The sequence below is a fragment of the Leopardus geoffroyi genome, chromosome A2 (assembly GCF_018350155.1).
Source record: "Leopardus geoffroyi isolate Oge1 chromosome A2, O.geoffroyi_Oge1_pat1.0, whole genome shotgun sequence".
Taxonomy (NCBI): domain Eukaryota; kingdom Metazoa; phylum Chordata; class Mammalia; order Carnivora; family Felidae; genus Leopardus; species Leopardus geoffroyi.
Window position 1 is genome coordinate 81,830,764 of NC_059331.1, and position 21,742 is coordinate 81,852,505.

Consider the following 21,742-nt stretch of genomic DNA (forward strand, 5'->3'; position numbering starts at 1 on the left):
GAAACCAAGATTAGAGCACTACGTGTATTCTTTGCCATTGCTGTGTCACTTCTCCCATGTCTTCTCAGTAGACAGAGTGGGAGACTATAATAGGTACATGCAAATACACATTTATTTCCATGCCAACATACTTCTATATACCCAAACTTATTGCACATGGATACTTCCAGTTTTAATTTTGCACCACAGAGCTCATTCTAGTTCTTCTTCCATATTTGCAATGTCCTTCTCCACCAGTGAGAATCCTTGCCTTCATTATTTTTTATTTTTCTTTTTTTTTAAACTACTTATTTATTTTTGAGAGAGAGAGCATGAGCGAGGGAGGGGCAGAAAGAGAGGGGAACAGAGGATCTGAGGTGGGCTCTGCCCTGACCGCACAGAGCCCACCACGGGGCTCGAATTCACAAACCTTGGGATCATGACCTGACGCTCAACCCACTGAGCCACTCAGGCGCCCCCTAGCTTTCATTATTCTTAACATATTTACTTCTTTCATCACTCCCCCTGTGTGTAACCATTCACACAGGTTGCTGCCACCATTACCTCCCTTCTTCATCCTGCTTAGGCTTTGACATCCCTTGCCAGGCCACCCTCTTATGAAGAGGCCCTCCTCACACAGCTTGGGCTCTGACACCATGTGTCAGTTGCCTTTCTCCCTGTGTAGTTTCCTCACTAACTTTGTTTGGGCTGACACACATTATCCTGAGTGCCTTCCTATGTAGATGCCCTCCTTATCCTACTCAGGTTCTGACAATGCACGTGTAGGCTGCCCTTTTTGGGTATGCCCTCCTTACACTGCATAGGTCCTGTCACCCCATGCCATCCCTCCACACATAGGCATGCTCCACATTGCACTTGGCCTCCGGTGTTTTACACTAGGTTTTCCTTCCTTGGTTCGCCTTCCTTGACTTACGCAGGCTCTGACATCCCACCCTAGCTTCTTCTCATTAGGAACACCATCCCCATCCCTCTTAGACTTCAACATTCTGGGATATCCTTCCACATGGATGGAGGCCCTTCTCACCCTGCTTATTCTCTGACTGTCTGCACTGGGCAGATGTCCCCTCATTGAGCTTCATCTCCCTTGGGCTGCAACATCATAGAGTGAGCCATGCTTCCTCACTTTTGCCTTCCCTTTTCCACTTGGGCTCGAACATTCCACTCTGAGCCATTCTTTCTTAAGAACACCCTCCTCACCTCACTTGGGGTCCCTAACCCTGTGCAAGGTTGTCCACTGAGTGGATACTCTCCTTTATGTACCCTAGTTCTGATACCCTGCTTTGGGCCAAAAGAGTTCCTCTGCACCCTCACTCTGGCATGGATGTCTACTTTGCTTAGGCAACTTTAATGTTTTCCTGCAGGTCATTGAATTCCTATTCCTATTTTACTTTATTTTATTTTATTTTATTTTATTTTATTTTTTATTTTTTATTTTTTAAATGAAATTTATTGTCAAATTGGTTTCCATACAACACCCAGTGCTCATCCCAACAGGTGCCCTCCTCAGTACCCATCACCCACTTTCCCCTCCCCCCACCCCCCATCAACCCTCAGTTTATTCTCAGCATTTAAGAGTCTTTTATGGTTTGCCTCCTTCCTTCTCTGGAACATTTTTTTCCCCCTTCTCCTCCCCCCTGGTCTTCTGTTGAGTTTCTCAGGATCCACATATGAGTGAAACCATATGGTATCTGTCTTTCTCTGCCTGACTTATTTCACTTAGCATAACACTCTCCAGTTCCATCCACATTGCAACAAATGGCCAGAGTTCATTCTTTCTTATCGTATTCATTTTTTAAATTTAAGTTTCTGTTGTTTAGGCCACCCAGTGTATAATATTTTGCTATAGCAGTCTGAGCAAACTAATACAATTCTTTCCATTTTTCTTATTATAAATCCCCCACTTCGTTGCCCCTCACCTCACTTTCTGTCCTTCTTCAATGAGAAAAATATATATGCCCTCAGGTAGGATGGCATAATTCCTGACCAAGTTCCTCAGTCCTGTTTTCCTGACCTATTTGCCCTTTTTCAAATATACCATGCACCTTTGTTTCCTTTTCTGTTCTCAGGGGTGTTGCCTATGTCATGTACAGTATTTATTTCAGATGCTTTTCTTTAATTTCTGCCAGAGGTGATGATGCAATCTCATTTTCAAATCATTATCAATATCAGTTTTGAGTCAATGAGGAGTAGTTGACAGAAAGCTGCATAATTAACTTCAAATACAAGACAGTTTCTCAACATAATTTCTGTTGCCTCCTAACCAAGGCACTCAATGGTCCATCCAAACTGAATCTTTCTTGACATCTAGGACTATGTTTATTCATGTTTCCTGATTTATAAGCATCCAGAAATATTTATCAAGTGAATGAATTTATCATTTAAGAAATTATCATATGCTGGGGCACCTGGGTGGCTCAGTTGGCTGAGCCCCCGACTTTGGCTCAGGTCATAATCTCACGGTCTGAGTTCGAGCCCTGCATCAGGCCCTGTGCTGACAGCTCAGAGCTGGAGCCAGCTCAGAGCCTGGAGATTCTGTGTCTCCCTCTCTCTCTGCCCCTTCCCTGCTTGTACTCTCTCTCTCTCAAAAAATAAATAAACATTGAAAAAAATTAAGAAATTATCATATGCTGTCCCAATTCAAGGTTAAGAAAGAAGGTACAGATCTATAACAAAAGCACCAATATTTTCCCCAGGCCATTTCTTTTGTCTGTGAAAGTCAATTCTCCAAACAATTATTGACGAGTAGGCATAAAAGGTAAACTTTTAATAACTACAGAAATATCGTTGATTGAAACAGTACAGAAAGGAGATCAAGTTTTGAAATACCTTTAGGCTCCACATTTTTCAAGAATGCACCATCTTTTTATGGGCCTCCATGTAGACAATTTAAGGCAAGAATAAAAAATGTTAACGCTATAGTTTCGGAAGCTTATTGATTGGTTGCAGAGTCTTCAGGAGACTTCCAAGTAGCTATTTTTTTTTTTTTCAACCTTTATTTATTTTTGGGACAGAGAGAGACAGAGCATGAACGGGGGAGGGGCAGAGAGAGAGGGAGACACAGAATCGGAAACAGGCTCCAGGCTCTGAGCCATCCGCCCAGAGCCTGACGCGGGGCTCGAACTCACGGACCGCGAGATCGTGACCTGGCTGAAGTCGGACGCTTAACCGACTGCGCCACCCAGGCGCCCCCCAAGTAGCTATTTTAAACAAGGTATTCAGGTTTAGTAATTATTTAAACTATGAGCTAGTACTGCCTTCACCTACCAATATAAGAAAGCATGGCAGATGGTGGGGCTTAAAGAAATAAGGTCTTATTTGTTTCCTATAACAGAGAGTCCGGAGGAAGGCAATCCAGGTGTGGTCTTCCACAATGCCAATAAAAATGGAATCTTTCTATCATTTCATTCCACAATCCTTAGCATCTTCTTGCTTACTGTCTCATGGTTGCAATATGGCTACTCCATCTCCAACCATGTCTTTACTTATCAGGTCTGAAGAAGGAGGAAAATCATAGTGCTAGCAGGGGAAAACGTTGGCCTATTTCTTTTTAGTAGGAAAGCAAAGTTTCCCCAAGACCCCACAGTTAAGACCTTCACTGGTGTATTTTAGGCTAGAACTTTGTCACTAGGCCATGTTTAACTGCAAGATTGCTAGTCAGGAGGGGACTTTGAGTGGGGATTGGGTGAGTTACAACAGATAAGAAGCAAGCAAATCTTTAAGAAGTCAGTATATGATTGCTGCAAAGGAATTCTGGTTTAATGCTCTTCCCTCTCCCAACTCAAAGAGGCCCAAAATGCCAACTGATAAAGAACCACAGCACCTGGTGTTAGCAAACCATCTCATAAAGTGATCCAGGGCCTAACAGAGACTTGTACCTGGAAATTTCAACACTTATGATGAGCTATGAACTTGTATGTTTTCTCATAAAAGTGTTTTGGTTTGATAATACAGTGGTTACAAGTTCAGGCTCAGGACTCAGGAGAACTGGGCTCCTATCTTTCCTCATCAATTACTAGCAACACGACCCTAGGCAATATCAGCCCTCTTGGCCCTTGATCTCTAAAACTTCCCTGCTGTCATCTCTCCAACTAAATTCTGAATTTATGGAAAAGAGTTCACGTTGGGTTAATCGAAGTTTTAGGACAATGGGAGCCATTGCCAGTTTTTGCATTTAACAGGTTACTTTCTGGTATCATGTCACAGGTTGTGATCAGGCTTGCTATCCGTTCTTCCACCCTGATTCCCACCCCTACTCCCATGTGGAATGATGGAGAGCCTTTGGGAATCAGAGTTATGAAGTCTGCCAGAGTACTCAAACCATAGCATGATCTAGAAAAAAGAATGTAGAGATTTCTCTGTTGAGCTTTTATGTTTTTCAGGACCCGCGGACCTAAGAAATTAAATGACATCCCCAAAGCCAGACAACTACAAAACTGAGATCAGAATCTGATTTTGCTAATTCTTGTCTAAAATTATAACCTCTATTCTGTTTTTTCTTCTTGGAGAATTCTAAAGAAACGTAATATGTTTATTTTACTTATGAGACAAAAAAAAAAAGGAATGGAATTTACCATTTACCTCTGTTTAGTTACATTCCCCTTAAAAATATATGAGTAATATTTTTCTTTTCCAAATGACTAAATCTTCATACAACACAAAAGTACAGAATTATTCTTGGTTATTCTCAAATTTTTTCCCAATCAAATAAATTGTCAAGAATGTCTATTAAAAGTGCAAAGGCATTAAATGAGTGAATTTATATAATAGTGGAAAACTGGAAATTAATGATTCTAAGACTCATGTTTTGAACAGGTGGGTTTAAGCTTATTAATGCTACAGATTTGCAAAGCTAATGTTTTACATCATAGTTTAAAACGCCATCTAATTTGGTGACTAATTTGGTCAGCCAATTCTCAGGGACTTGAGGAGCAAAGATGTAAAAACATGAAAAGGTAATGTGAGTTGGATCTAACTTTATTTAAAGCCTTTGAAAGTGTTGGTTTTTAAAATAAGTTGACATTTGTACAATTTAGCTTGCCTAATGTTTTGAAGGAATAATTGAAAACAGCAATCTGGAATGACATACAATTTGAACTTACTTGGAAAATACACTTATACTGCAGGCCTGCCTTTTAGGTTCAGTTAAATCAACCCATGAAAACAGGTCAGGTTCTGTTTTATAACAATTTTCCTTAGTATCATTTACCCACTGGGAAAGTCTGCTTACAGATGGTAGGGATCATATACTATCACTCAAATTCAGATCTAGTGGGAGGGTTGGCTCAGACCATTTTCCATGAAAATATAAGGTTTTTCTTTTTCTCCCCCCCCCCCCCCTTTTTGGTATGTGTGTAGTTTGGCAAGCAATACAGAGAAAAGCCTTATACTTGATGAATTTGGAAAGTCTAAATAATATATAGTTAGGCAATGCATTTGTCTTAAAATATAAAATTGCTTGATTAGTTTAACAATATAAATGGTGTCTTGGGGCTACCTTTCATTTTAAATAACTATTTTTGTTTGTTTGTAAAAGATAATAGCATGTGGACTTGCAGAGTTTTAAAATCACCTTCAGTGTTATGACTCATCTTCTCACTTGGAGAAAGAAAACACAAAACGTGGATAACTATTAAAACTTGTACCATGTTGCAGGAGACAAAGCAGATGGTTCAGGGCCATTGGATTCAGTTACTTAGAATTATAAAACAGAATTCTCAATGACTTTTTGAATTCCGTGTTTTCATAACCTCAGGGGTCAGTCTGACCTCAATTCACCAAAGCAGAGAGTGATTCCAGGTTTCATACGCATGTACTGTGGGAACTTCAGATAAGAGAAAGTTCCAGAACCTTGCTCTATCAAGGAACTATGTGTGCATTGGCTCAACTTGTGGAGTGGGTGAAAAAGCAGATGGAACAAAACATCTAAAAATTGTTTTAGCATCAGCTTATTTTTGGTGAAAGCCTGCTCTGCCCATAGACCTCGATTTCATTGCTTCAGTCCTAATCAGTAATACTAAGTTAAGCAGTTTTACAAATGATTTCACTATAAAGCTTTAATGACAAATTGTAGAAGATGTCACATTAATTTTAGCAGGAATGACCTTTGCAAAATGAAACATCATCCCTAGGATGGAAAACTACAGCACAGAAAGAGGCAGCCACTTGGAAACTGAGTGTGTACTCTGGAATGTGGGTGGCCAGTTCTGTCACTAGCTGTGTGACTGTGGGCATGTTGCTTAATCTTTTTATTTCTAAGTTGTCTCTAAGTAATGAGAGGATAATTTAAAAATATCTCCTGCGTTTGCTATTATGAGGATTAAATGAGTTAATACATATGAAGCACTTAGAACAATGCCTAGCGTGTATAATAATTTCTCTGTGGAAGTTACTATTATTATTATTTTACTTTATTTCAGAGAGAGAGACAGAGAGAGCATGAGCAGGGGAGGGGCAAAGGGAGAGGGAGAGGGAAAGAGAATCTTAGTGCGGAGCCAGACATGGGGCTCGATCTCATGACCCTGGAATCATGACCTGAGCCGAAATCAAGAGTGAGACACTCAATTGACTGAGCCACCCAAGTGCCCAGCAGAGTTACTATTATTGATATGTTGAATGTGGATGTCTGAATGACGAATAAACAACTGAATAGGAAGTACAGAAGACCGGATTCTACATGGTTCTACACGTAGTCAGTAGCGCTGTCAGGCTGCTGACCTCCCACAGGGCATCTAACCTATCTCAGCCTCAGTTTAAAGACTTTGAAAATCTCTAGCAGAGTATGTACTTGCAGAGTATGTACTTGCAGTAAAACGAGAGGATGGACTAGATGGCCTCTTGGATCGCTTCTAGCTTTAAACATCTATGAATCATGGATGCAAACAAACATCCCAGTAGAGGAGATATCAGGAGTGAATGCAGAAAATCCTGGAGAGGGCTTTGCCCAGGTTCATGCCTGTGTTCCAAATGCTTCTCCACCCCACTACTAGCCTGATTAGCTCTTTCTCTTACTTTACGTCTCAGCTTAAATGGCGTCCATCAGACAGACCTCTCCTGACAATCCAATCTAAAAAAATTTTTTTTAAACGTTTATGTATTTTTGAGACAGAGAGAGACAAAGCATGAACGGGGGAGGGTCAGAGAGAGAGGGAGACACAGAATCCAAAACAGGCTCCAGGCTCCGAGCTGTCAGCACAGAGCCCGACGCGGGGCTCGAACTCACGGACCGCGAGATCGTGACCTGAGCCGAAGTCGGCCGCTCAACTGACTAAGCCACCCAGGCACCCAATGACAATCCAATCTAAAAGCAATCACTGCTCTAAGGCCTTGTTCTTTTCCCTCAGAGCACTTTTCATTCTAAATAGCTATTAACTTTCAATAGCTTACTATTTTTTTAATGTCTCTCTCACTGAAGTATATGCTTTTTAGGTTCAGATATTATACCTGTTTTGATTATTTCTTTAAAATTTTTTTAATGTTTATTTATTTTTGAGACAGAGAGAGACAGAGCATGAATGGGGGAGGGTCAGAGAGAGGGAGACACAGAATCTGAAACAGGCTCCAGGCTCTGAGCTGTCAGCACAGAGCCTAACGCGGGGCTCGAACTCACGGACTGCAAGATCATGACCTGAGCTGGTCGGACATTTAACTGACTGCGCCACCCAGGCACCCCGTGTTTTGATTATTCCTTTACCCTGAGCATCTAAGAGATTGTCACAAGCAGGCACTCAATGAAGATTTTATTTTGTTTGTTTAACAACTATATTGGATTCTTACAATGTACGAAGGTTTTGGGGCTTATATTTTCATGTGAAGAAACAGTGAAGAAGTAAACAAGTGTGCAAGAACATGTCACACAGAATGAAATGCTATGAAGAAAAAGAAGTCAGGATAAAGGATGAACACCTTTACCAAAAGAAACACCAAAAGCAGAGGTAGCAAAAGCTGATGGAACTCCATCAAACTAAAAAGCTCTGCACAGTAAAGGAAACCATCAACAACACGAAAAGATTACCCACTGAATGGAAGAAAATATTTGCTAACTATATATCTGATAAGAGGTTAATATCCCAAATCAAAATATCCAAGGGCCAAGTCTCTTGAACAACACCGAGTTTAGGAGCACCAACCCCCAAGTACTTGAAAATCCATTAGAACTTTTGATTTCTCTAAAAAACATAACTATTAATAGCCTATTGTTGACCAAAGCCTTACCAATAACAAAAAGTCAATTAACACATATTTTGTATGTATTATGTACCATATTATTATAATAAAGTAATCTAGAGAAAAGAAAATATTAAGAAATCATAAGGACGAGAAAATATATTTATAGCACTGTACTATATTGAAAAAATATCTGCACATAAATGGACCTGCACAGTTCAAACTCATGCTGTTGGAGGGTCAACTGTACATAAGGAACTTATACAACTCAATAGCAAAAATTAAAAAAAAAAACAATTAAAAAATGGGCAGAGGATCTGATAGACATTTTTCCAAAGAAGATATAAAGATGGCCAACACATGTGAGAAGATGCTCAATATCACTAATCATCAAGGAAATGCAAATCAAAACTCTAACACCTCACACACCTGTTAGAATGGTTAGTATCAAAAAGACAAGAAATAACAAGTGTTGGAGAAAATGTGGAGAAAAGGAAATCCTTGTGTACTGTTGGTAGCAATGTAAATTGGCACAACTTCTATAGAAAACAGTGTGGAGCTTTCTCAAAGTATTAAAAGTAGAAAAGCCACCTGACCCAGCAATTTTATGTCTGGGTATTTGTCTGAAAGAAACAAAATCACTAACTTGAAAAGATATAGGTACTCCATGTTCATTGCAGCAATATTCACACTAGGCAAGACATGAAAACAACCCAAAGGTCCATCAACAGATGAATGGAAAGAGAAAATATGGTAATATACATACACTAGAATGTTATTCAGTCATTTAAAAGAAGGAAATCATGTCATGTGCAACAACATGGATGGACCCTGAGGGGATTATGCTACATGAAAAAAGTCAGAGAAAGACAGAAAAATACTATATAATCTCACTTATATGTGAAATCTAAAACAAAAAGAGAGAGAGAGAGAGAGAGAACTGAACTCATGGATACAGAAGACAGATAGGTGGTTTCCAGAGGGTAGGGTCGGGGGTGAGCAAAATGGGTAAAGGTAGTCAAAAGGTAAAAACTTCCAGTTATAAAATAAATGTCATGGGAATATAATGTAGCATAGTGACTATGGTTAATAATGCTGTACTATATATTTGAAAGTTGCTGAGAGAGCAGATCTTAAAAGTTCTCATCACAAGAAAAAAATTGTAACTATATGTGGTGATAGATGTTAACTAGATTTATTGTGGTGATCATTTTGCAATATATACAAAAACTGAATCACTATGCTGTATACCTGAAATGAATATAATGTTGTATGTCAATTATATCTCACTTAAAAATAAGAATGACGGGGGTGTACTGCTCTAGTTGTCGGGGGAGGCTTCTCTCTGCAGCGTATTTGTTGAAAGAATTAAAAGAAAAATAACACTAAGAAAATGGGAGAAACATTTCAGCAGTGGTCGAATAAGGTTGGCTTGGCTGGAATGAAGAATTTATGTTGGGGGCAGCAAGATATACAGTTGGAAGGGCTGGGGCTATATTGTTGAGGTCTTGAGTGTCCACTCAGAAGTTGGGCTTAAATAAGTGGGCAATGACATAATGGTAGACTTAGAAAGTGGTTCTCTTTCCCCTTCATCTGTCTCTCCCTCCTCTTCCTACTGCTCTAGTTAGGTCGTGAGGGTTGGGTGAAGTCTGAAGGCAGGAAGGGGTTTCTCTAAGAATGAGCAGTAGGGGGTAACCTGGATGGCTCATTTGGTTAAGTGTCTGACTTTGGCTCAGGTCATCATCTCATGGCTTGTGAGTTTAAGACCCTTGTGAGTTTGAGCCCCGTGTAAGGGCTCCGCATTGGCAGTGCAGTGCCTGCTTGATATTCTCCCTCTCTCCTCTCTCTCTGTCCCTCCCCTGCTTGCACTTTTTCTTTCTCTCTCTCTCAAAATAAACAACTAACTTAAAAATGAGAAAAAGAAGGAGCACTAGGATAGCATTGGTGGGAGTGATACATAGACTCTAAAAGACAAAATAGGGGCGCCTGGGTGGCTCAGTCAGTTAAGCGTCCGACTTTGGCTCATGTCATGATCTCAGTCTGTGGGTTCAAGCCCCGCATCAGGCTCTGTGCTGACAGCTCAGAGCCTGGAGCCTGCTTCCGATTCTGTGTCTCCCTCTCTCTCTGCCCCTCCCCTGCTCATGCTCTGTCTCTGTCGCAAAAATAAATAAAAACATTAAAAAAATAAATAAAAGACAAATGAATAAACAAAGTAAAACAGAAACAGACACATAGATACAGAGAACAATCTAGTGGCTGCCAGAGGGGAGGAGAGGGTGGAGGGATGGGAGAAATAGAGAGAGGGGATTAAAAGGGACAAACTTCCCTTTATAAAATAAGTAAGGCACAGGGATACAATGTACAGCGTAGGGAATAGAGTTAATACTATGTAACCACATTGTATAGTGACAGTCAGTAGCTAGACATATTGTGATGATCACTTCCTCTGTCATGTATATAAATGTTGAAACACTGTGTTGTACACCTGAAACTAATATAACATTGTATATCAACTACACTTCAATAAAAAAATTTGAAAAAATAAAAACTTGCCAGCGCGCGCGCGCGCGCGCGCGCACACACACACACACACACACACACACACACACACACACGAAAGAGAAGGAGAGAAGGAAAGGACCCATGTGGGAAGCAAAGTCTTAACACAGTTCTGGGACCAGCAGTACATGGAGTGAAAGAATGAGTGAGGAGGCTGATAGGATCATCACTGAGCCTGACTGATTAGAGGGGTGGGAAGCTCAGAAGTAATAAAGTCAGGAGTAGAGCCAGGTTTTCACTGAGTTTAAATGCGTGACTCATAATACCACTCAACACTTTTTCCTGACTCATGCTTCCTGTCTTGCCAAGTGTTTTTCTTTCCATACCATACAATGTTCCATTGAAATGGTGGAGTCTAATTCATTTTAGCAGTTTGCCGTCTGTTTTGGATGGCTTGTGATCTGCACTGAAGCAATTTACTAATTAACTCAAGAGTGTGTGTTTTATGTTCAGAAGACAACTCTCCTCTTATTGCACCACAAGGTAAAATTAAATCGGAGAGAACGGCTCCCCTGCTCCTTCCCTGTGCCTTCCCTGGCCCCATCATCTTCAGTTGGTTTCTCTTTGATGACTTATTCCCTGATGTCTATAAACGTATTCAACTCACTCCTTTAAAAACATGTCTCAATCATCCTTCTCTCTTGAGTTAAAATTCTATTTTCCTCCTTATACGTGTTGTCAAACTTGACTGTACCTCCCACCTGCCCTTTTGAGACACTCAGAAACTGCTTTTAAACAGTCTCCACCTGGGTGTTCCAAAGGCACAAACCAACTTATCATTTCCAAAATAGAACTCATCATTTCTTTCCTCCAACCCTCTCTTTCTTCTGTATTATTTCCAAAGGAATGGCATCATCATCGACTTAATTGGCCTAGGTAGAATTTGGGAATTATCTTCGATTTCTTTCCTTTACACCCAACTGTGTATTCTTTCTGTTTTTTTTTTTAAATGTTTATTTTTTTTGGGAGAGAGAGAGAGAGAGAGAGAGAGAGAGAGATGAGGGGCAGGGTCAGAGAGAGGGAGAGAGAATCCCAAGCAGGCTCCATGCTGTTAGCACAGAGACTGACAGGGGGCTCAATTCCATGGTTCATGAGATCATGACCCAAGCTGAAATTGAGATTCGGATGCTCAACCGACTGAGGCACCCAGGCACCCCTCCCTTAAAAAAAAATTGTTTTTTTAGAGAGTGGGGAGTGGCAGAGGAAGAAACAGAAAGAATACCACACAGGTTCCAAGCCCAGCAGTGTAGAGCCCAAAGCAGGGCTTGATTTCGTGGCCCTAGGATCATGACCTAGGACCCATGAACTCAACAGATTGAGCCACCCAGGCACACCTCGTTCCCTTTTAAATGTGTAATCTCTCTTATTGTTTCCTCTCCATTCTCTCTGCCTCTCATTTTACCTATCAGTGACATTATTGTCAGAGCCACTTAATTGGGTCTTCTTGGCATCTACTTTTGACCTTGACCTCCCACCAGGTCAAATGAAAAAAACTTTTTCACTTGCCCGCCAGAGCTGTATTTCTAAATTCACATTTATCCATGTTGCTTTCTTGCTTAAAATCTCTCCCTGACTTACCATCGGCTTGAACATACCCCACAGGGCCCTTCATGTTCTAGGCCTTCATGCCTGTGAGCTTCATTCTCCACCATCCCCCCACAGGAATCCTTGGCTCTAGCCATGCTCAGTTACTCTCATTACCCAAGAGCAAGGCACTCCCTCCAGCCAACAGGCCCCTTTCTATGTAAGCCCCCTTCTCATCTTCTTTGGTTCATTTCTGCTCGGGCACAACTTAGATGTCATCTTTCTCAGAAAGACCACCTTTGCTTTTCTGTCCTCTCCCTTTATCTTGGTTAGTTGCCCATCATATATGTTCCCAGAGCCCTTGAGGCACTACTTCTTATTGTCTGTTATAATTATTTATTTTCTGTTTTTCTCTTGGACGGCAAGTGCCTTGAGGACAGGGATAGTGTCTCACATGTTCTGAATTCTCAGCCACCAGATGCTCAGTAAATGTTGGCTGAATGATTGAATGAAAAATGACTTTTTGCCCATTCAGCTCTATCACTACAAGCTTGTTCTCCCTCCAGGAATTCCTTAATTTTCACATCTCATCTTCCTTGCTCTTTCTGTAACATTTGACTACCCTTCTTTCTTGAAATACTCTTTTTTTTTTTTTGGCTCCCATGGCATGACATTTCCCAGTTATTGTCTTCTGGGAATTATTTCTTTATCCTCATGATGGGTTTCTTGCTCTCCCCCACCCTCTGGCTCTCTGCCAGCACCTTTGAATGTTGACTTTGGCCCTCTCTCCTTTCTCTACACTTTCACTAAATCTTGGCAATCACAGGTGGGCTTTTGACCACCACTCGCTGATGTTGGTATTGATTTGCAATTATGATAGGGACATTTGCAACTTCCTTACCATTTGGGAACTTTAGTCTTTAAAAATTTTTTTTTTTACATTTTTTATTTATTTTTGATAGAGAGAGAGCACAAGTGGGGGAGGAGCAGAGAGAGAGGGAGACACAGAATCTGAAGCAGGCTCCAGGCTCCGAGCTGTCAGCACAGAGCCCGACGCGGGGCTCGAACTCACAAACCGCAAGATCATGACCTGAGCTGAAGTCAGATGCTTAACCGACTGAGCCACCCAGGCGCCCCGGGAACTTTAATCTTTTAAATCTGAATGAAATGTGAGGCCAGTTGTACCTCTTGATGTGCGGCAGTGTGGGGTGTGTTGGGAGCCTGAGCTGGTTTGGGGGGGAAAGAAATTTAATTTTAGATCCATTGTACTTGGAATGTCAGTGAGGCATTAAGTTAGAAGGTCCAAGAAGTATCTGAAGAGTCATAAAGTCATAGAATCCTACATATAGAACAACTATAGAACATTTAGAGTTATGTGGTCCAAACTTTTTCCTAGGACAATAGTCCTCATAGATAAACTTGAGGTTTCAGGGGCAATATCATAACATCTCTTCCTTGTCTGGATTTGCAACCAATTGAAAAGTTAATAGATGGAGATCAAAACAGTAATCTGATATAGCTGATAAGAAACTTTGGATTAAGATCCTTGACCAAGGTGGCTTACTAGGTACGTTCACCTCCGGATCAGATAAACTCACCATCAGTCACTGCACAGCTGGACAACTGCAGACTTTCCTCAGGTTACTGAGAGCAGCCAGGTACAGGCATTCAGGTCGGGGTAGAGTAGAGCAGGAGCTGAGTTGCAGGCCTGGTTCTTTCTCCCAAACTCCTCAGTCAGTTTGTCTCTCCTCTTCTCCTGAGGAGGCCTGAGGGTTGGAGAGAGAGGCCTGGGGTGTTACCGAAATGCTTCCAGATGGAAACATGGGGCCAAGGGAATGAAACATCTCCATTAACAGTAATGTTTATCTTGCCTCTGGCTTAACGCTTTCTGTGTTAGGGAGGCTGTTGACTTTGAGGTTATTCTGTTCCATTTGGAGAAGGACTGAATGATCAGAAAGTTGTTCCTCCCATCAGAGACAGTAGCTTGACCAGTACCTTCTGTCCCTAGGACAGAAATTTCTGCATCCACAAGGAATAAGACCAAATTTGCCAATTGTTTAAACACCACTATAATTTTATTTTGTAGTCCTTTTATGGTTACAAATTTCCAGTTCAGACAATCACTTATTCTTCTATGACTGTTTCTAGTCTCAGCCCTGCCATCCCCACTTCTGAGACTTTCCTGGTTGCCATCTTTTGAGAACTCTCTTTCAGTCTGTTCCTCATAGAGTGGGCCTGTGTTCTCCCACTTTGAAGGGCAGGGGATCTCCCCAGGTATAGGTTGCCTACATCACTTCATACCCTTATCCTCACCTACCTCCTTATCCCAGTCCTGCGGCTTTCCTTCAAGTAGCAGTGTAAGAGAAACCTACCACAAGACATTGAATATTCACTCACATGATTTATTACTTAACCCTGAGTCAAATAAGAATCAGTAGGAGAAGCAGCAGCCCAAAATGTGTCTTGAGCACCTAGGTTCAAGCTAATCCTTCTACATGGAAAGCTCTCTCTTCCAGATGGAGACACCCAGATCATTCAAGGCTCTGCACCATTTATGTTTTCCTTTGTAGCTTGTGGATAGCCTCATAATGCTGTTTGCTCCTGGGGTCCTTTGGCAAAACAATTGGGAGTGGAGAATACACTGTTCTCAGACCCTTAACCTCATGGGAGCCGATTCCCACTGTGTTCCTGGCTACTGTCACTCTTGTCCTTAAAATAATGTAAATCACCACATTGCTGCCTGTGCCTTTTCGTTTTGCCTTTCTCATTTCCCCACAATATGACTTATCTATTTGGTTTCCCCTGAATTCTCTAATTTATCTTCTATTGCCACTACCTAATCTTGACACCTGCCTGCTTTTCCTGTGCAATGACTTCCTCCTCCAATCACTTAATAGTGCGTAGAGTTGGAAAAAATATTGAAAATGTGACTCAATTTGCACAGCATCCAGTACAAGTATTACCTTCCTTGAAGTGGACGTGTCTGTGGTGCATCTTTGGTCCCACTTTTTCATATCATACTCTCTCATCTTTGGATGAAAATAAACACCATATTTATTTATTCTTCTACATCAGGTCAATTTGCTACCTGTCCTCACTCATTTGGCAGCCAGTAAAATCAATCTCCATCATGAAACTTAACCCTAACCACTCCCCCCCACCCCCCTCCTGGCCCCTGCTCCTTAGTTGCACAAGAATCTTAGAGGTCTCTTACAGCCCACGTGCCCAAGAAGAGTACTAGACTTGAGCCCACACTGGCCACCATACTTGTGCTTCCTGCCTGAACTAACTCAGTCCCTTAAAGGCAGGAGGCTGCAAAGTTTCTGAGCCAAGTCTGGGCACAGTGATCTTTACTGCGGTGCTCAGTGCAGGTTTCTTAGTGGTCAGTTGTGGTGGCCTTCTAGTGGCCCTGTCACCTCTTAAGAGCATCTGCATGAGAATGTAGCACAGGTGTCTGCTATGTGCCCCAATTCTTCCTCTAAGTCTCAGGAACATACTCAACTGGCAATTCTTTTCACTGATTAAATCCAGTTCCTCTGAGGCTAGGTGTCTTGTGGGGCTTCTTTGGCTTCTGGTGGTTGGCAACTTCTGTTTTTGGCCCTGCCGCGTAAATGCCATTAAAGGGCTCAAATATTAGCACACACACCTGCCTTCCCGTTTCTTCTGGCAAAACAAAAATTCATATTTCAATAGATTATCTTCCAAGTGCTATGACACGCTTAATGTATGTTATCTTGTCAGTCCTCTCAATTTAGTGAGTTTGGTATTGCACCTGTTTTACAATGAGGAGAGAGACACTTGGGTTGCAGGAATTCGGTAGTGAAATCAGGAACTGAAAAAAGATTTGTTTGAATCTATGGCTTATTTTTTTTCCCTCTACTACATAATATCCATCCTTGAACTTGGGTTGAACCAAAATGCTGAGGTCTTCTTTATCTGAACTGCTGGCCAGCAATTCAACCTTATGTCACTGCTATTCTCAATCTAGACACAGCAGTTCCTGTTATTCTTGTTCAAGTTGATCTTGTTGATTTTGGTTCTGATTCCAAAAGTCAGCAAGTTAGCTATGTCGTCCAGTCTTGTGGAATTTACTGATTTGATAAACATGATATTTACAGCTTTATCCACATTCAAAAAAATGTTGAACACAAATCCTATCTACACCCCTTTCTTGGGCTCATTCTGCTGCTCTGAGCTGTGACATGCCTCTGTAGGTCTGCTTTTTGTCAGTTAATCTATCTACATTTTCCTCCTTCCCATGAGACCTTGTATTATACGGAAGGTGGGAGTGGTTTGTATGCTGGTGGGAAACTCCATCAGGAGCCAAGGTGGTGTAATTCCTGGGTGGAGTGAGGGGCAAACTGTTTCATAGTTGCTTAGTGTAAGAAATAGTCTTCAGGGGATTTGACCAAAAGGCCACAGTCAGCCCAGGTGGTGAGCATGGAAGGGTTCCAACCTGGTGAGATTCCTGTAGGTGGGCAGAACACAGTGACGAGGGTATAGAAGTTGTCGGCATGTGGTGACACTGGTGATGGGCTGGTGATCAGGGACAAGTGGTCAGGCAGGCACTGAGGGTCTGTATGCAGGGCTAAAGGAGAGGGGGAGCCAGTGCAAGCAATGAAGAACCCCAGTTCAGGTGAGGGTTTCCAGAATTAGCAAATAAAAATACAAGGGGCTTAGTTAAATTTGAATTTCAGATAAAGTTCTCTTTTCTTTTTTTAGTATAAGTTTGTCCTATGTGGTACATACTTACACTAAAAATGTATTCATTGTTTATAGAAAATTCAAATTTAATTGGGCATCTTATAATTAAATCCAGGTAGAACTGAAAAATGGTGTGGAGTTAAGTGCCTCCCTCTTTAAACCAGGATAACACAGGGCATGTAATGGGATTCTTGTAAGACTTAAAATGAAATGCCCAGCACAGGAGAAAGGCACAATAAATAAAAATTCCCTTTCTTCCTCCACACAACCTTCTTTCCCATATTACAGCATTAAAATTTTTGTTTAGATAGTTGTAATCAATAAAATGTCACATAAGCCCCCAGAATGAATGAACTCTTTGAGGAAGATATTTTTTTTTTTAATTTGCTGGTGCCAAAAGGTGAGTCTTGGGGAATACCCATGATGTGAGAAAAGGCAGGGAAGCCAACTGGGGACAGTTATGGCTAATTTTATGTCACCTTGAACAGGCCATAGGGTGCCCTGATACTTGGTAAGACACTATTTCTGGTGTATGTCTGTGAGGATGTTTCTGAATGAGATTAACTTTTGAGATAGTAGACTGAGTAAAGCAGTTATCCCCCACCCCTAGTGGGCTCAGGCATCATCTAATCCACTAGACTAGAATAAAAAACCGAGTAAGAAAGAATTATCTCTATATTTGACTGCCTTTGAGCTGGGGCATCAGTCTTCTCCTGCAATTGACTCAGACTAGCACTGGAATTTATACCATTCATTGCCTTTCCTGGTTCTCAGGTCCTCAGACTCACACAAGATCTACACCACTGGCTCTCTTGGGACTCCAGCTTGCTTACTGCAGACCTTGGATTTCTTAGTCTCCATAATTGTGGGATTCAATTTCTTATAGTAAAATATACCACACAGGGGCACCTGGGTGGCTCAGTCGGTTAAGCGACTAACTTCAGCTCAGGTCATGATCTCGCAGTTCATGAGTTTGAGACCCACGTGGGCTCTGTGCTGACAGCTCGGAGCCTGGAGCCTGGAGCCTGCTTTGGATTTTGTGTCTCTGTCTGTCTCTGTCTGTCTCTGCTCTTCTCCTCCTGTGCTCTGTCTCTCTCTCTCTCTCTCTCTCTCAAAAATAAACATTAAAATTTTTTTTTTAAAAATACACCACACACACACAGATCTTCCTCAGCTTATGATAGGGCTATGTCCCAATAAACCCATCATAAGTTGAAAATATCATAAGTCAAAAATGCATTTAATACACCTAACCTATAGAACAGCACAGCTTAGCCTAGCCTACCTTAAACATCCTCAGAACACTCACATTAGCCCACAGTTGGTCAAAACCATCCAAAACAAAGCCTATTTTAGTTTATTTTAGTTAATTAATTTATTTATTTTGAGAGAGAGAAAGTGAGAACAAGCAGGGGAGGGGCAGAGAGAGAGGGACAGAGAGAATCTCAAGCAGGTTCCGCTTTGTCAGCACAGAGCCAGATGTGGGGCTCAATCTCATGAACTGTGAGACTATGACCTGAGCTGAGATCAAGAGTGAGATGGTTAGCAGACTGAGCCACCCAGGTGCCCCCACAAGGCCCCATTTTGTAATAAAGTTTTAAATATATCATGCAATGTCTTGAATTCTGTATTGAAAGTGAAAAACAGAATGGTTGTATGGGTACAGAATAAGTGTATTAGTTGTTTACCCTTGTGATTATATGGCTGACTAGGAGTTGTTGGCTTGCATCCAGGATCATACCGCATACTGCTGGCCTGGGGAAAAAGCCCAAATTCAAAATTTGAGTATAGTTTCTACTGAATGCATATGGCTTTTGACCATTGTAATGCTGCAAAATCTTAAATTGGACCATCTGTCATAAAAATATATCAATATATCTGAATTGATATATCTCCTATTGGTTCTTTTTCTCTAGACTAATATAGGGACAAATGGAGGGAGCAGAGAACCAGGAGTCAGGGAGAGGGGAGGGACTAGTATGGGTAACTGGCATCCTGGAAGCTGGGAGATAAAGAGTTTTCATTAAAAAAGCCAAAACAAACAAAAAACATAACAAGGTCCACAGTAAATGGTTAATGTCATTGTCTTTCTGAGGATAAAAGAAGGTCCTAAAGAAAAGTTTCTGACTAGTTTCTAAAAGGGTAATACTTGTGAAATTGATTTAATGGATATATGCTTGCTGTAAATTTCTTTCTTTCTTTAGATGCTTAAATGCTTCATAATGTTTTATTTCATTTTGATCAGATTTTCCCACACTTATTTGGCTGTGCAATCATTTTTTCCCTACAAAGTATTTTTTAATAATTTAAGGAACATTTATAGAAAGAATTGGTTTATATGTCCCTGGAATCCAATGCTTGTATGCTGGACTATAACCACCATGGCTCAGACCTAAATGGAACTTATTAATTAATCCAAAATAGTATTCTGACTTGTAATGGCATTTGGGAAACACAGTAGAATTGTTTTTAGAATACCATCTTCTAGAGATCATATATCTTTTTTGACAATAAGTTTAAATTAGGGGAACAAAGAAGAAAAATACAGAATGAAAAACTTAGATATTAATTTAGTATTTTTCTCTTAAGATCTATATACATGAAAAGAATTTTTAGAATATCTACCATTTATGCATCATAAATACTGAATTAAAAAAATAACTTTGTGGGCCACCTGGGTGGCTCAGTTGGTTAGCAGCCGACTCTTGATCTTGATCTCACAGTTTGTGCGTTTGAGTCCCCGTGTCAGGCTCTGTGCTGACAGCATGGAGCCTGCATAGGATTCTCTCTCTCCCTCTCTTTCTGCCCCTTCCTTCCTTTCCCTCTTTCTCTCTCTCAAAATAAATAAATAAACTTTAGAACCCCCCCCCCCCCCCAAAAAAAAAAACCTTTTATAAAATGTCCTGCTTTGGGTAAGCAGAACAAGATAGTTGCTAAGAATAGTTCAGGTGTTGTATTATTATTTAAAAATTTTAAAGAGTAAGTTAAACAGAACATGCAATTTAGCCATGGAAGCAGATTGTTTGATTGTTAAGTGTTTTACTCTTGGGAGTTCTATTTCTAATGGGATGTGGTTAAATTTTCCTCTAAGTATTTAGAAGTGAAAGTGTTGTTATATTTTTTTGACATTAGATGTTGTGCAAAAAGGAATGGTTAGTTTAAACAAGGAACAAAAAACTTGACCTTGTACTGGTCAAAGTTCCAGTTTTATTTTGGGTGAAGTGAATGACTTCATTATACAACTGAGGTTTACTTTTGAGCAAATTTTGTCTTCAAACAGATGGGTGTTTGCAGAATTTTGACATGAGTATCTCTTAGGAAAATTTGTCAGCAAAATTAAGAAAATCATCATTACATACTGTCAAGTAGTTTATGATTGGAAAATGTCCAATAATTATGCGCCTTTGGGAAAATGTTCAAAATACAGTTTATATGGTGAAGATTGAATTTTATGCTGAAAGGTGTTTTACCAATAAATAAATTCATTCTATTCTTGGCCGGATGGCAGTTAGGCAGCAACAATCTGCTATTCTAGAATGGTGTGAATTATAGAAATTGTGTAGGGAAATGAATCCTGTATATAGAAAACCAGAGTATGAATTCCAGCTCTGGATAACTGTGTGTTATGGGCTCAATGTTTGTACCCCTACCAAATTAATATGTTGAAGCACGGGGACACCTGCTTGGCTCAGTCAGTTAAGCATCCGACTCTTGATCTCTGCTCAGGTTATGATCTTGTGGTTTGTGAGTTCGAGCCCCATGTCCGGCTCTGCGCTGGCAGCGAGGGGCCTACTTGGGATTCTGTCTCTCTCCCTCTCTGCCCCTCCCCCACACATGTGCACTTTCTTGCTCTCAAAATAAATAAACTTAAAAATTTTTTAAAAAAATATGTTGATGCATTAGCTCTCAATGAGATAGTTTTAGGAATTGGGGCCTTGGGGAGGTAATTAGGTTTAGATGAAGTCATGAGGGTTGGGTCCCCATAGTGGAATTACTGCCCTTGGAAGAAGAGGAAGAGACACCAGAGCTTCCTGTTATCAGCCATGTGAGGACACAGAAAGAAGGCAGCTGTGGAGAGCCAGGAAGAGAGCCCTTACTAAGAACCTGTCAGTACCTTGATCTTGGACTTCCTTGTTTTCAGAACTGTAACAAATAAATATCTGTTGTTTAAGTCACCCAGTCTATGGTATTTTGTTGTAGCAGCCCAAGCTGACTGAGACACTGTGTAATCTACGGCATGTAATTTAATCTCTCTGATCTTCCTGATTTGTATAATGCGGATAGAGTTGATACAAGCTATAATGTTTGTGAATAGGCCTACCAATACTAAACATGACTAAAGCAGTACCAAACCAATACTAAACCCTCCCATTGGTATACAGTCAATGCTGGAATGGACCCAAGAGGCTTACTCTGACATTTAAAAACACTTATGTCCAAAATGCCTACAGTGACCTAAATTACTAGTGAATGTTTACATACATTTGCATTCTAACAGAACTCTACTTTTTTTTTTAGTGTTTATTTAGTTTTGAGAGAGACAGAGAGAGAGCGAGTGGGGGAAGGACAGAGAGAGGGAGAGACAGAATCCCAAGCAGGCTCTGCACTGCCAGCGTGGAGCCCGATGCTGGGCTCAAACTCACAAACCGAGAGTTCATGACCTGAGCCAATATCAAGAGCTGGACATTTGATCGACTGAGGCACCCAGGTACCCCCAGAATTCTACTTTTAATCTCTGGGAATTGTGAAAACTGGCCCTTTTGATGCAAATGCAGTGTTGCCAAAAAGATCT

The 21,742-nt window shown here is 40.9% G+C and overlaps 2 protein-coding genes across 2 annotated transcripts in view; one reads left to right on the plus strand and one right to left on the minus strand.

The window, feature by feature from the left end:
* FBXL13 (F-box and leucine rich repeat protein 13) overlaps positions 1–21,742 on the plus strand; it is a 211,287-nt gene that overhangs the window by 50,417 nt on the left and 139,128 nt on the right. The gene's annotated exons all lie outside the window — the stretch shown is intronic.
* Positions 1–21,742, minus strand: part of LRRC17 (leucine rich repeat containing 17) — a 117,001-nt gene that overhangs the window by 32,859 nt on the left and 62,400 nt on the right. Inside the window, exon 5 of the transcript XR_006716240.1 lies at positions 13,845–14,012. The gene's annotated coding sequence lies outside the window, so the exon portion shown is untranslated. The remainder of the gene's footprint in view (positions 1–13,844; positions 14,013–21,742) is intronic.